The following is a 15,692-nucleotide window of genomic DNA, read 5'->3' as shown; positions in this document are numbered from 1 at the left end:
CCTGACTTATAAACCACTGCCATGTTGAACTCTTGTAGTCGAAGACTCCATCGAGCGAGGCGTCCTGACGGGTCCTTCAGGTTCGCAAGCCAGCAGAGCGAGTGGTGGTCCGTGACTACACGGAACGGGCTCCCATACAAGTACGTACGAAACTTCGTTATTGCCCAGACGACCGCAAGGCATTCTTTCTCAGTCGTGGAGTAATTTTCTTCCCCCTTGGACAATGTCCGACTTGCGTAGGCGATGACTCGCTCGATGCCTTCTTGCACTTGGACTAGTACTGCGCCCAGTCCCGCGTTACTTGCGTCCGTGTGAATTTCTGTTTCCGCATCCTGGTCGAAATGTCCAAGCACAGGAGGAGTCTGGAGTCGTCGTTTCAGTTCGTCGAATGCCTGCTGTTGCTCCTCGGCCCATTCGAACTTCTCGGCGTCCTTCGTGAGATTCGTAAGTGGTGCGGAAATCTTTGCGAAATCCCGAACGAAGCGTCGATAATAGGCACAAAGTCCAAGGAATCTTCGCACGGCCTTCTTATCTGTCGGCGCTGGAAATGCCGCGACGGCGCGAGTCTTCTCGGGGTCTGGGCGGACGCCTTCGTTACTAACCACGTGGCCAAGGAACTTCAGTTCGTCATAGGCGAACCGGCACTTTGACGGCTTGAGTGAGTGTCCGGCGGTCTGAATGGCTTGAAGAACAGCTCGGAGTCGTCTCAAGTGCTCGTCGAAGTCAGCTGAAAATACTACGACGTCGTCAAGGTAGACGAGACAACTCTGCCACTTCAGCCCTGCCAGTACGGTGTCCATGACACGCTGGAAAGTTGCTGGCGCCGTGCATAGTCCGAAGGGCATCACCTTGAACTCGTACAGTCCATCCGGCGTGACGAAGGCTGTCTTCTCTCGGTCCCGTTCGCCGACCTCGATTTGCCAGTAGCCGCTCTTCAGGTCCATCGATGAAAAGTATCGAGAGTGGCGCAGCCGGTCTAGAGTGTCGTCGATGCGGGGGAGTGGGTAGACGTCTTTCTTCGTAACCGTGTTGAGCCGCCGATAGTCCACGCAGAACCGAAGAGTTCCGCCCTTCTTCTTAACCAGCACGACTGGAGAGGCCCATGGACTGCTTGAAGCTTGGATGATGTCGTCATTCAGCATCTCTTGAAGTTGCTGATGGATCACCTCCCTTTCCTTAGCGGAGACTCTGTACGGCGATCGATGCACAGGGCGCGCGTCGTCCTCGGTAACGATGCGGTGCTTGGCAACCGCGGTCTGGCGCACCTTCGACGACGTCGCAAAGCAGTCGCGGTATTCGGCGAGGAGGTTAACCAGCTGACGCCGTTTAGGGTCCGGAAGCTTAGGGTCAATGTCGAGCTGCCCTGGCGACGTACTGTCTTGCTGGGGCGGCGAGGATTCGTCAGTAATCGCGGTGATTTCGGCGGGGTTTCGGAGTTTCTCGACGTGGCCCACGGCTGCACCTTTCGTGAGGTGTTGCGTTTCGTTTCGGAAGTTCGTCACGAGGGCCACAGTCCGCCCATCCTGAAGTTCAGCTACTCCCCTTGCGACGCCTATGCCTCTTCCCAGGAGCAATTGGAGGCTTCCCTCGAGAAGAACTTCGCCAGAGGAAGCTTCATCGATCCCGACAAGTACGAAAACACTCGACCGCGGTGGTAGGTTTACGTGGTTTGCGAGGACTCGGACCGTGGGTGACGTCGCTTGGGGTTCCTCCGCTGGTGGAGCAGGTTTTCGTAGCGTCAGCCGGTTTGTTCCGAGGTCGATGACGGCGCCATACTCGCAGAGAAAGTCCATTCCGAGGATAACGTCCCTCGAACAGTCATGCAGAACGACGAACTTGACAGGGCACGTTTCACCGTGGATCTCGACGCGAGCAGTGCATCTCCCGACTGGTGTGATGAGATGTCCTCTGGCGGTTCGTATTTGGGGTCCTTCCCACGGCGTCATGACTTTTCGAAGGCGGCGGGAGAGCCTCCCACTGAGGACTGAGTAGTCTGCTCCGGTGTCCACGAGTGCCGATGCGTCGTGGCCGTCGATGACGACGTTTAGGTTGTTGGACACCGTTGCAGGGGCGTCGTAGCGATGCGTGACGTCGGGAGAGTGGGAGCGCTCCGGCGTTCTTGGAGGCTCTTTACTCGGGTCGTCTTTGGCAACGGCACCTCCAGGCATTGCCGCACTTAGTTTTCCCGACGGGATAGGGGGGACAGGCTGTCACGGCGCGACCGACGGAAAGGCGACGCGGTACGTCGCGGGGATGGAGAACGGGAACCTCGTGGTGTGGTGGGCGCTGGTGACGGAGGGCGACGGAGGTATTCTTCGATGTCCCTTGGTCGTTCTACAAAACGAGGTCGACGGTCGTTTGGAGCGAATCCTCGCAGGCCGAGCTGGCGGTAGGGGCACCTCCGGTAAACGTGGTCAGCCTCCCCGCAGTGGAAGCACACCGGGCGTCCGTCATCCGTGCGCCACACGTCGGTCTTTCGAAGTCCACGCTGCTCTTGGCGCGGCGCGTACTGCGACGAAGAGACTTCTCGTTAAGGTGCAGCTGGGTACTGCCGAGCAATAGGAGGCTGCGGACGACGAACAACGGCGGCATAGGTCACAGCTGGTGGTTTCGGTGCGGCGTCGGCGAGAACGTCTGGCTGGAGCGCTTTCTGGACCTCTTCTCGAACAATCTCGGCAATCGAGAGTGAAGCTGGGTGTTTGGCGGCAGGTATCAGCTTCTTCAGTTCTTCACGGACGATGTCCCGGACTATTTCTCGGATCCCCGGAATATTGGGGCTGAGGGCGCAGCTTGACGGCGTGGGTGCAGCGACGGCAGGAGCTCGGTGGAAGTGAGCGGCTCGTGTTTGCAGGGCCCGTTCAATGTTGGTCGCCTCTGTTACAAACGTTTCGACGGTGGTCGGCGGGTTGCGGACGAGGCCTCCGAAAATGTCATCTCGTACGCCTCGCATCAGGATCCGCAACTTCTTTTCGTCGGTGGCTTGAGGGTCGGCGCGAGTGACCAGGCGCAGGACATCCTCGACGAAACTGGTGATGGACTCGTTTGCGCACTGGGTTCTCATTCGAAGAAGGTCCTCGGCCCTCTCCCGTCGATACTGGTTTGTGAAAGTTCGCCTCAACTCATTCTTGCAGGCGGTCCACGAGATCAATGATGTCTCCCGATTCTCGAACCAGTGCCTGGCCGTTCCTTCGAGCGCGAAGTAAAAATTCTGCAGGCGCTGCTCGTCCGTCCATCGGTTGTGCTGGGCCACCCGCTCGTACTGTTGAAGCCAGTCCTCGACGTCTTCGTGGGCGTCCCCGTGGAATGGCGTCGGAGTCCGGGGTGCGACTGGCAGGTAGATGAAGGCAGGAGCGGCCGGAGTCTGTGACTGCTGGCCGTCCATCGTCGGCTTCGTCGGCTGCTTGGTCCTGGGTGGCAGAAGTCCGTATTCCGGGTGTAGACCTTGGGTGCGGCGACTGGTCCGAGTTTCAGGTTCCGCGTCGAGTGGTCTTCTCACCGGGCTCGGAATCGGGCTTGCACTGCGGGCCCTGGGAGGGGAACGGGGAACGCTGCACGGGCATGCGCTACCCCGCACCTCCACCAAAATGTCCCGGGTGGTGACCAAAATAAAAGGGAATAAACGGGAAGAAATAAACGTTTAATGTGGCGAACTTGTGCCAAAAAAATAAAGGGAGAACAAAGATAATAACAGAGCGTCGCGGGCGTCGAAGTCGGCGTAGCAGCACAGTCGAACGCTGGAGCCAAACTGACTCCGGCTTGCCTGCGAGCCGCTTTTGTACACACGTTGGCTTCTGGAGCATTCGACGTAGAAGGTTCGAACGCGTAGAAAATTCTGACCTCGAATCAGCTAGACGGTTCTCGATTTCACCAGAACATCACATTACAGTGTTAACAAAAATGCATAGCCGCGGCCAGCAATCGAACCCTGGCCCTTCGCGTGGGAGGCAAGCGCGATAACCGTTAGGCTACGGCCGCGCTGCCTACTTGGCGCGCGGCAATATAATCGTCTCCAGATCACTTGCCCACTTTTTCTGGCTGCAAGCTAAAAGGGGAAACGCTGCCATTTATTTTTTTTTCTTCGTCGTTTTTTATTGCATGGGTTTAAAAACACAGGCATGTTTCATAGCTCATACTCTTCGGGGATTTGTTTTAAGCAATATCTGCACGAAGTACGAAAATCGTTCCATCGCCCCTTTAAAGCTTTTGTCATGAAAGTGGCTTTTTTTATTTTACTGGAAGATAAAGCACGGCGTCTAATGAAACTGTCCTATAAGCATCGTCTGGAAGTATGTTCATATGTAAATGAGTTTTTTTTTTTGTCTATTTCGCAAATTCCTTTATTGTTTTCTTTATTCCTGTTTATTCACCAATAAAAATGTGAAAATATTGCCGAAACCTTTTCTGTATTGATTGTGCAGTGGCTTTTCACTATTCCAAATGAGAATAATAGATGATAGGCAGGAGCCATTATGTAATAATGCAATTTCTCAAAGCATGCCTAACGTGAAGCAAGCGGAAATCGCATCCTATCCCTTTCCGGATATAGACCCAGCTTTGAACTTCTGTGAAATAAATTAGATCCCTTCAAAAATCTAGGCGTTGGCACTGCTTTTTATTTTTCGCCTCCGTGGTAAAGCTTCCTGAGCTTCCAGTCGGCATTTTTTTTAAATTCGTTTGCTCCACCTGGGCCCGTTTTCTCGAACGCGAACCGTGGTTTAAAGTTAACTATTGTCCCTAGAAGGGGGAATTCCAGGTCACGTGACTGGGAGAGCAGGGGCGCCGAGGGAGGAGCAGTTCCTAGAAGCAAAATGGCCGCGGCATCGCTTAATGAGGGCTAATAGTTCTGCTTGGTTCTGCTGAACATTCATTTCGATCTGGCTGTTATATTAATGACTCACCATCAACCTATTCGCACGTTAAGCAAAGCGATAGTTCAGAGGGACTACTAAACTAACCGACGGCAGCATTCCGCGAACGCATCACTCTTCAGCAGTCCGGGATCCAAGACATATGACGGTACACAAGCCTTGCAAGTGTTTTTATGATGAGTAAAAAAAATGTTTTGCGAACGAGTGTTGGTACATATTTATACTAAGACGTTTAATTTGTTATACTATGCACGCCAACACGTGAGCAGCGATTACTTTGAGGAGAAAGGGGGTTATCCTCAATAAAGTCTTCGTTCCGGGTGAATAGCTGAGACATTGTACTGTTTTTTTTTTGTTCACAGTGCGCCGACAGTATGCCGACAGCATTGAGGTTTCTACATATCCCCGGTGACCAGCGATTCAACGGTGACGAGAAGCTTAGCTTCTCGTCACCGGTGAATCGGTTGGGCAAATGGAAGAGAGGGCAAACAGTTGAGATCAGCAGGAATCGCAGAAACGTGCGTCGCAAGGAACGAAAACGAGACTACAGCACTGGCGTTACCAGACTGGAAGAAACACGGGAAAGTTATGCGTTGTTAATGGCGAAACATATTGAAGGAAATGTTTCTTACATTTTCGAATATTCGTCGACAAACTCTAGCATAGTAACCAGCGGAAGCTAATAAATTGGTCTTCAAGTACAACATTACTATATTTTGACTTAAAATACCATACTAGATCGATGACAACCAGCAGAAAAAGAGGATAAAAAAATGACTGGCTTGTTTCACCGATAGATGGCGCATCTTATTGCCCATTCAAAAATAATTATTGTTGTTCTATATCTAGCCGTTTATTACAGTACCTAGGTACTTTTCCCTTCCTAGGCACCGTGGTTTACCAAAATGGGTTTACCATCGCTTCGAGAAAACCGGACCTGGAGCCGCACGCGGTGCTCTGCCACCTTCATTTGGTGCTCTACCACCTTTATTTGCTGCTTTTCCTCAAGGAGTTTGATACGGATGGCAGACTCTGCCCTCAGCAGAGAACTTCGTACACCATTTTCTGCTGAGAGAGTCTGTTCTAGGACCACCATCCTCCGTCTGGGCGGCCTGGCTTCATCGTGAGTAGCCGCCACCCTGTCGCTGCTGCAGCTTGAAGCAGCTGCAGGAGCAGGTATGGTCCGCTCGGTAAGGGAATCCTGGGCTGCTCCTGTAGCTGCTGCGGTACTGGCATTTGCCTCTGGCTCTGCTACGTCCATAGAGGGGCTGCCAGGTTGGTAGTGGTCTCTTGTCACAAGATGGATAAACCCATATCTGGATTACAAGTCTGTAGCACAAGGCACAGTGTTTATAAATTGCAAGGCATTAAATGAGCTGTATCCATATTAAACTGTGACAACTCGAACTGTAGGTCCCGTTCATTCATTCATTCATTCATTCTTTATTTGGATTTCCATCGGCAATGCCGGGTAAAGAGGCAGGGGGAAAAGGCATTTCTGTCTGACGGGGCCCCCACTTCCTGGTTGTACTGTTACGACGACTGCTGCACTCGGGCGACGCCTAGTTTTTGTCGGGCCTCTGGAAAGTTGTCAGAGAAGCTAGCTGTAATCGCGTTTCGCATTCCCGGAGACTTGTCTTTTTCGCTTTGCAGAGTTCGAAAACGAAATCCCCTCTAATTGAGATAGCGGCCCCAGAATCCAAAAGTGCGGCAAAAGGAAAACCGAGCAGAGTGATCGTCATGCACGGTTCAATGATGATAGGCTCGGGCTGGATTCGAAATTCCGATGGAATCTGTGCCGCGGCCTCACTGATCCCCGAGACTGTAACGGCTGACAGCGAGTGGCTGTCTGGCTTCGGCGTCGGTGGCCGTGGTAGCTTCCCTGGTTCTGGTTCCATCCCTTTGCCGCCGTCTCGTGCCACCTCTTGTTTGTAGTGTCCAGAGGTCTTGGACACTGGTTTCGTTGGTGGCCAGGCTGCTCGCACTCGTAGCAGCCGTCCGACAACAGTGGCCTGCTTAGGTCACCCGCACCGAGGTGCCCGTCGGACCGCCTCCAGTGATCGGGTAAAGAACCACCATCGGAGGGCCTCTACCAGGCTTGCGATTGGCTGTTGTGGGGAGGGCTTGTTTCGTTGCGGCGGGTGTTGCGGGATTTCGACCGCAGCATGCCAGTTTTCCCCAGCACTTGCAGGAGCACTCTGATGAAGATGGTTCGCTTCGGTAGTGATCTCCGTTGGGCCCCAACTCGCGATAGGGCACGGCCAACAACTTCCCATTTGTCGTGGCGACCCCCGCCCGAGACCATCACGGGCACTGCTGTGACCTCCAGAGACCTGTCGATGAGAATTAGTCAAACATCCGCTTATCCCGCATGTGATAACGCCATGCATGCCACGCCAACTCTCCCGGTTGATGTGGGGGGGAAGAGAAGTCTTGTTCGAACAGTCCGCTTGCGTGGAGGCCTCGGGGCATGCTGGTTTGACTGCGTACTTGGCTGGTGGCTGCGGCACGTAGTTCCGCTCAGCATGAAGAGCTTGCTCGATGAGGCGGGCGCCCTGGCTAGCTCTTCAGGGGTCTCAAAGGTACGGTTGATGAGGTAGGCGTGGTACCTTGGGTGGCACTGTCTTCTGACCCGAGCTACTCTGTCCGACCCCGGTGTATTCCGGTCCGCCCTCTTGAAAAGCTCATGCATAACCCGAACATTCCGGTCCAGACTTTCGTCCGGGAGCTGCGTCCTTGCCTCGAGCTCTCGGAGAATCTGCGTTGCGTAGCCCGCAGGCAGGAACTATTTTTGAAGCCTTGTCTGGAAGTCCGCCAGCCTCGTGAACGGGGCCTGCAACCCCAACCAGCTTCTAGCGCTGGCTTGCAACGCCAGCGGGACAATGCGGTTCATGATGAAGGATTTCGAGGCACCGGAGGCAAGGAGGTACGTCTGCAACTCGCCCAGGAAGTCTGCCACGGACTTGACGTCGTCGTACCCCATGTAGACTGGTACAGTCAAGTGTGGTCGGGGCTCTTGCGATGGGGTCTCCTGCTGGCCAGGCGTGAGGGCCATGCGCTGCATCACGAGGTTGCACATCTCCGTGACCTTTTCGAGCAGGTTCATTTGTGCCGCTACTGCCATTGCAGCTTCCTGCTCCCGTGTGAGCATGGCTGCAGCACAAAAAAAAAAAGAAAAAAACGCCCCCCAGAAACCAACACAAGCGTGCAAAACTATTGCCACAGTCACAAAACAAACGGTCAAAAACACACCAATACAACAAACGAAGACGTAACCGAAGCACGGGACGGTAGGAAACACGGGGAGTGGGAAAAAGGGTTCGCGAAAGAAGGAACCAAGCCCCGTGAAAACCCTGCGAGTGGGTAGCATACCACGCTTAGGCGCCATTGGTCAGTTAATTTGTGCAACGTTACCACAAAGCTATACAATGGATTCTGTGTTACCAGTCCCTTGTGAGGTGCACACTGTGATGATGTGGAGGAACCAAGGACGACAAAAACTACACACATGAAAACTGTGAGCTGGACTGAGCAAAAAACGAGAAAAAAGACACAGTGAACGTGGTGAAGATGTGAGTAACTAGAAGACGAAGACAGCAAGACAAAAGACGTGATGAGAGGAAGATGACACGGGCTTGTGATACGTGAAAAAAGGGCGGGCATGACACGGAACTCGGCTCGACAGCGGTGGTCCTGGCAGCCAAGGAAGAACCCGGACGGATGAATCCAGGCCCGTGGGGCTGTTAACCAAACTTGCTGGGAAACATCTGCCTGTGCCAAGCGTGCCTGCCAAGCATTTCCGGGACACGACTAACTCCATGCCAATGCCGACGTGCAACACCGTGCCGTAAGCGCATTTGCCGAACTGAACTTTGTTTATATATCTAAACCGTTTTATATCTTACTTCTCTCGACTGTAAATGTCTTGCTTCTTATCTTCACCGCTCTGGAATTCCGAGTTCCTTTATTTATCTTTTTTTTTCATCACACATAACCTACAAGTGCCCGAAAGTGCAGATCGACGTGTCAACACACTGTACCTGCATACTCGTACTCTGGGTCGCAGCCAACCATGCACTCCAGCAGCCGCTCCACTGGCTCGTTCTGGACAGGGGGCTGGTAGGTCGCTCCGTCGGGGTCATTGTCGTTGCCAAGGCGGGTGGTCATTCTTGGATAGCCGGGGTTCGAAGACGACGAAGCGCATGGAGAGCAGGAGCTCTGCATCTCGTGCTGGACTTGGGGCTGACTCAAGAGGCTTCATCTCATTCTATGTACATAGCTGAGTAAGCCCACCTACTACAAAACTTGGTGTCAGAAGTCTTGGGACTCGTCAGCTATCTTCGGCGCCAGAAGTGAGCGGCCCAATTCGCAAAGAACCACCAGGTCTTCCTGACTACATCGCTCAGAACAAGGCCTGCTCATGACGCAATCTGGACAAAGCCACTTCATCGGTGCAAGTCACCCCCACGATGCCATATCAGCTGAACATTTCAACTTTCATCCGAAACAACGAATGACATGGAAGCGCCGCTGGGAGCGTTTTCGATCGGCATCTGGATTGCACGTCAAGCCTGAAGCCGACCAGGTAAACTCTCTCATTTACCTGATGGGACCTAAAGCGGAGGAAATTTATGCGACGCTCAACATTCCGACCTCTGAAGCTGAGGACTACTTATCCGTCATCCAAGCATTCGAGGAACATTTTATTGTCAAAAAGAACATTGTCTAAGAGAGAGCTATGTTCGATTCTCGTATCCAAAAAGATGGTGAACCACTCGCCGACTTTATCATGGCGCTGCACACACTGAGCAAGAAGTGTGAGTACGGCCAAACCAACGATGAGCTTACTCGCGATAGTATTGTCGTTAGTGTTCGCGATAAACGACTGCACATGAAGCTGCAACTAGAGAGTGAATTGACGCTAGAGAGAGCAGTTCTTCTCGCGAAGCAAACTGAAATAGTCGGAAAACAACAGGAGGCCCTCAGACAAGAGGATGCCACGCAACCTGATCAGGTTCAAGTCGATCACCTCAAGATATCCAGGAGGCACACCACACCTGTAGAAACGCACAGCATGATAGCAAAAGATTCTCAAGCTTGCTATTGGTGCGGCAACCATGACGTTCATCCACGAAACGACTGCCCAGCATCGAAGAGAAAATGCCACAAATGTGGAAAGCCGGGTCACTTCGCAAGCGTTTGCAAATCGAAGTCGACCTTCCTGCATCAAATCTCAGAGCCTACAGCTTCCAGGCACCTTGACGAAGACTTTTACTTCACTGGAACCGTGACGTCCCCGGGGGCAGATGCCCACCATGGCGAGTCTTGCTTCGTATTGGGAGCGAAGATGCGAGCTTTCGTTTGGACACCGGTGCTGACGTCTCTGTCGTGCCGGAGCACCTACTCTCCAAACTGCAAAAACAGGGCAGTCTTCGACACGTGACGATGCCGATGCCGATGACGTCATCAGTGACGTCACTGATGACGTCATCAGTGGTGATGACGTCAACGGGGGGTCATGTGACCTCGGGGGTATCCCCAGGTCACGTGACCCCGGGGGGGGGGGGGGGGGGTCACGTGACCTGGGTAACCATCGTAACCCTCGTGAGGGTAACCCTAGTAACCCTTGTGAGGGTAACTCTCGTGACCCTCGTGAGGGTAACTCTCGTGGCCCTTGTGAGGGTAACTCTCATAACCCTCGGGACCCTCGTGACGGTAACCCTCGAGACCCTCTTGAATCTAACCCTTTTAAGGGTAACTAACCCTCGTAACCCTCGTGAAGGTTACGAGGGTTAGTAACCATCGTAGCCCTTGTGAGGGTGACCCTCGTGAGATTAACCTTCGTAACCCTCGTAACCCTCACGAGGGTTACGAGGGTTACTCGCGGTTACGCCGACGGCGACGCCGCTCAAGCCGGGAACGGGCGCCTAAGAGCTGCGCTCTAAAACAAGGAGGACGATGAGATGTCGTACGATGATTTGCCAGGTACAAGCTTATACAAAGGCTACCAGGGCGATGAACCACTCAGTGTTCACGTAGAGCCACAACGTGGGTACACTACACGAGCGGGAAGATTGTTTAAGACACCAAGTCGTTTTGGACAATAAGGAAAAGGAGAGATGTTGGATAGCCGGGGTTCGAAGACGACGAAGCGCATAGAGCGGAACCTCTGCATCTTGTGCTGGACTTCGGGCTGACTCAAGACGCATCACTTCATCTCATTCTATGTACATAGCTGAGTAAACCCACCTACTACAAAACAGCCATGTGCCCTGCCACTGCCTCCACAAGCACAGAAATTGCGCTCATGGATGTGGGGGGCGGCCCCTCTAAAGCACTATCGTGTATGTCAAGTCACTTAATTAACGCAGTTGAGATATAGGCACATTCTGAATATTCTAAATAAACACTCCTGTACATAGACGAGGCTGGAACATATTACCACGATATTTTTGTCACACAGGTAACAAATAGAAAGGTAGGTTGATCAATAACGCAAAAACGCCATAAGATTAAATGGCAACGATGACATATTATGCCATTTCGCATGGAAAACAACTATTTTCCCGCTCCCTACGGAAGATATATCGAAATCTGCTGCGTGCCTCAGTACAATAAATCTAAAGTGGATCTAAACGGGCGCGGGATAATTCAAGGCACTCGAAACATTGCGAATATCACGATCTTTCTATATACTATACTGAAGGAAATGCGGAATGATACGCGCTGGCAAAAAGGAATCGCGAAACGCTTTCCCAATATGATCTTTCGCCAATCGCAAATGCTAGAGTAGATCAATCACTCCGAGTAACATGGACGAGTAAAGACAGAACACTCGCCTGTCTTGTGGGTCTTGCGCTTCTCATCCGACCGCTCGTTCTTTCACTTTTGTTTGAGGTTCTCCCAACACCTCTTGAGCTGATTAGAGTCCCGTGGACTAAACACCGGTAAGCAATTATACTCATTGCAGATTTCTTCCAGGTATCGTTTTTGAGGTTCGAAAATACGGAGTCTGTCTTTTTGCATTCAATTATCTTTTTATGCTTGCCCGCAAGCCCTGATGAATAGATATTTCATCAGCGGTGAAGCGCGGCGATTGTGTTTTTCCTTTTTTTAGTGACCATTCCACTGCTGCTCAATGGTTGGGGGAATCTCAAAAGTTTAGCAGAAGGAAGCTTGGACAGAAGGGAAGGCTGGAGCGTCCGGACGAGTGAAGGGCGTGTTTGGCGGCTATCTGGTATGTTGCTAGACGAAATCATCATTGTGTCCAGAAAACGCGTACAATCGGTAAAATAATTAAACTTCCCATTACCATCTCTCGCGATTTATGTTTCGTAAACAGATGCTATAAAGAAAGTTTCAAGAAGTACCTTATTTTAAAGTCTGAAACAACTTTTACCAAAAAAACTGCAGCCTACTCTCGCTTCCAGGCGGGGAGGGCCGCGACCGCTCGCGACTTGAACGGCACTTGACGAAGGAAGTTCGCGGGAGCGTGTATGAAACGTAAAATCCAGCTTGAACGTTTTCTAGTCGAACTTGGTGTTGAGGCGGACTTGAGCAAGTCGAAGTTCAGCTTCAGTAGAAGTCACATCTATGAATTCGGGGTTTAGTCCGTGCTTTTTTGCCTTTCCCTCCTCTTTCCCTTCTACCCCATATCTTTTGTTTTTTTATAGGCAGCCCTGCTTTCCTTCTTCGAATAATTGATCGCATGTCGAGTCAAGAGGTCCAACGTGTCAAGAGATCCAATATTGGACCTCTCGAGGCGTTGGATCTCTTGATTCGGCAGACACGAGAAAAAGCATCCAAAATAGGTCAGAGGTCCAACGCGTCAAGAGATTCAACGCGTCAAGAGGTCCATGGTGATTCAAGATTTCCAACGAGTCAAGAGCAGACTTGTGCTCGTTACTTGAAAGATGTAATGGATTACAAATAAAAATTACTGAGCCTGAAATGCAGTGGATTTGCTTTCGCTAAAAAGTAACGGAAAAATTACTTTACTCGTTACGTTACAAATTACTTTCACGTTCGTTTTTACGTACGCTTATCCAGAAAACAACAGAAACAATTTTGATATTTTTTTCAAAAACGTTCTGCAACACTACTTTTCATTTTTCATACGCCCGTATTATGGTAGTCCTTTTAAAAATAAAATAATGTATTTAAGAGAAAGAGTGTAGGTACACCCCTTTCACCTGCAAGCTGACAAGGCACCGAAAGCTGCAACCACGGTCCACACCTGCCAGTCCGCTAGCTTACCGCCTCCGGAAATGATCCCTCGAATTGTGCAGAAAAAGCTAGCGGTGCGCATGCTCAGTAGCAGCGTCTACCTCCGCTACGAGATTCGGAGCTAAAGAAGCGATCTCCAAAGCTCCCTTTTGACTCGGGTGTTTCGCCTGTTATTTACTAGAAAAGAAAAACTTGGTTCTGGCGTTACAATGTATAGCCAATGCAGACTTCAGGTGTCCCAGGTTACCTTGATGTGTTTCCGTAGTAGAGTTTGTGTTTCTTGCTGATGACAATGTGTGTTTTTTGGCAAGCAAAGTATGCACCGAAACTCTAGGTTTCCCTTCTCATTAATGCCCTGAATTTGAAAGATCTCGTTAAGAGATGGCATGGAGACGACGGACACTCCATGACCGAAAGCTCGATCAGTTAGAGAAAAAAATTGCGGTCGCTTAGTTCGGCTATGCCAGGATATACGTAGCGTGAACTTATGCGCACAAAATGAGAGGCGCTATCAAGCGGCTCCGGTGCAGCGTCAGACTTGGCTACTGCGCAACGGAGGCGCACATCTGGGCACACGGCGACGCTAGGGCGTCTGCCGCGGCTATGACGTCACTCCTCTGGATTGCGCAGACCGGCGAGGAGCGCGCGGCGCAGGCGGAGCGCGCGGCGCAGGCGGAGCGCGCGGTGGCGGTGGCTCCGGCGCGCCAGCTGTGCGCCGTGTGATGTCACTGCTCCTCGCGCATGCGCAGCAATCCTCTTTGGGAGCCGCGCGAAACTGCTCAACCTCGGCCAGTGTAGCTAGCGCTACGAAAGTGGCGATTACGGGTTATCGATCGATCATCGGTTCACACTTTCATACCAATATTCGTGGAGGACAGGAAAGGGAAGGGCATAGAAAGCGAGAGAAGCGGTGGCCATTGGTCTCACAAGACAATAGGGGATCACACCACTTTTGCGCGTTCTCTCTCTCTCTCAGCACAACTTAAATGCCCCCCCCCCCCCCCCTCTCTGTTGACAGTTGACTGTAAAGTGAGGAGTGGACTCGACCACCACGCCCAGACAAGTAAACCAAAAGAAGAATCGTCCGTACCCTCGAAGAAGATGCTCTTAGCCTCGCGCCGGGCGCTTATCAGCCGTGCCTCAAGACCGTGCTAGAATACAGAAGCGCACATCAAAAACAAAGGTAATTTGACCCCCCCTCGCGAGGCTACACCGTCTGTTGCGCGAGTTGTGAATTCGCGAATTGAGGGGTAGGGATTCGCGTTACGAGGGGAGGGTATAGAGTACCTCCCCACCTCCTCCTCATTAGCTGCGCTCTAATTTCGCATTAAAGATATTCTGAACGTCTTTCAGACGTTCAGAATATTCCTTTCGCGACATAATTTAAGATAAAAGAGGTATCTTTATTTAAGTCGCTACTTTGCGATACTCGATAAACTAGAGACGGGCATCGTCATGTTGACATTGTCATGGCGATTGCCCCAAGCTGGCAATAATGAAATGCGGCTCATAAATGGCACAAGAGCATAGCCGAACCTTAGACCTAAGCAATAGCCGAACCCAAAGACTGTATGGAACGAAGCACGTGGCATTTGTTTTGCCAACCCCAGTGCGTGGTTACATCCACGTGGCCGCTAGAGCTGCCTGCGAGTTGAGAGGTGGACGCAGATCGCTTCTTTTCTTCTAAAGAATTAAGCAACCACCGCTGTGTTAAAAAGACGCACGTTTAGTAGGTTATGACCGTCACGAAATAATTTTAGGAGAAACCTATCTAAACAACTATAACTGTAGCTTCAATGTAGTTTTCTTTGTGACACATTTATTTTTGTGCAAACATTCTGACAGCCATGATGACTTCGCGGAAATTCAGTCTATTCTAAGAAATGTCTGCTGCTTGGCTTTGCTGAACAACACGGAGGCAGATAATCACGCTGAAAATTAGAATCCGACAAAACGACGAAACTAACAATATGGATAGATATGAGAAATGCGAAGTGCCCAGGAGCAATGAGCAACTGCCACGACATGATCACTCTCCGTCCGGCCATCTTTTTTTTTTTCTGCCTCAACGTCTTCTACTTCAATCGTTGTGATCCTTTTTACTGTTCACTGCTATTGTCTGCTTTTGTAATGAGCAGGAAAGCAAGCTTAGTCATTTTTTACGGGTGTGGATGGGGTTTACACAGTTGGTCAGTGGAACATCAAAAAGAAGAGAAACGGTCCAGTTCAGCAAGCCCGATGCTGACTCATGTCCAGTCTCTGTTTACGCCGTTTGAAGCATCCGGGCTTCTTAAACAAGACTTGTATGTTGCGGCGTCTGCGCTTCACACACAAGACACGTATATAAGCCGAAGCCACTTCAAGCAGAAGGATGAGTACCGCTGCACCGAGTCCCACAGACCAGATGAGAAAGAAGGGCACGAGGTCGCTCAGTGTCAAAACCTCTGGCTCTGTTGAGACTTCGCCGCTGTAGGATTGGTACTTCATCTTGAATTCTTGAAGTGCTTCCGCCCTGCTGAACAGGCCACACTCCTGGGCTTTCACAACGGTCTGCGCGAACGCTTCCCTGAACTGCGACGCGTAGATAATCTCGGGTCC

General features: G+C 51.4%; 1 pseudogene; it reads right to left on the bottom strand.

The window, feature by feature from the left end:
• Positions 1-6,954: 6,954 nt before the first annotated feature.
• LOC120842171 lies at positions 6,955-7,602 on the bottom strand (annotated as a pseudogene).
• Between the last annotated feature and the right edge of the window lie 8,090 nt (positions 7,603-15,692).

Source organism: Ixodes scapularis, unplaced genomic scaffold (assembly GCF_016920785.2).
Source record: "Ixodes scapularis isolate PalLabHiFi unplaced genomic scaffold, ASM1692078v2 PGA_scaffold12__126_contigs__length_90152505, whole genome shotgun sequence".
Classification (NCBI taxonomy): Eukaryota; Metazoa; Arthropoda; class Arachnida; order Ixodida; family Ixodidae; genus Ixodes; species Ixodes scapularis.
This window is presented reverse-complemented; position numbering and strand designations above follow the sequence as displayed.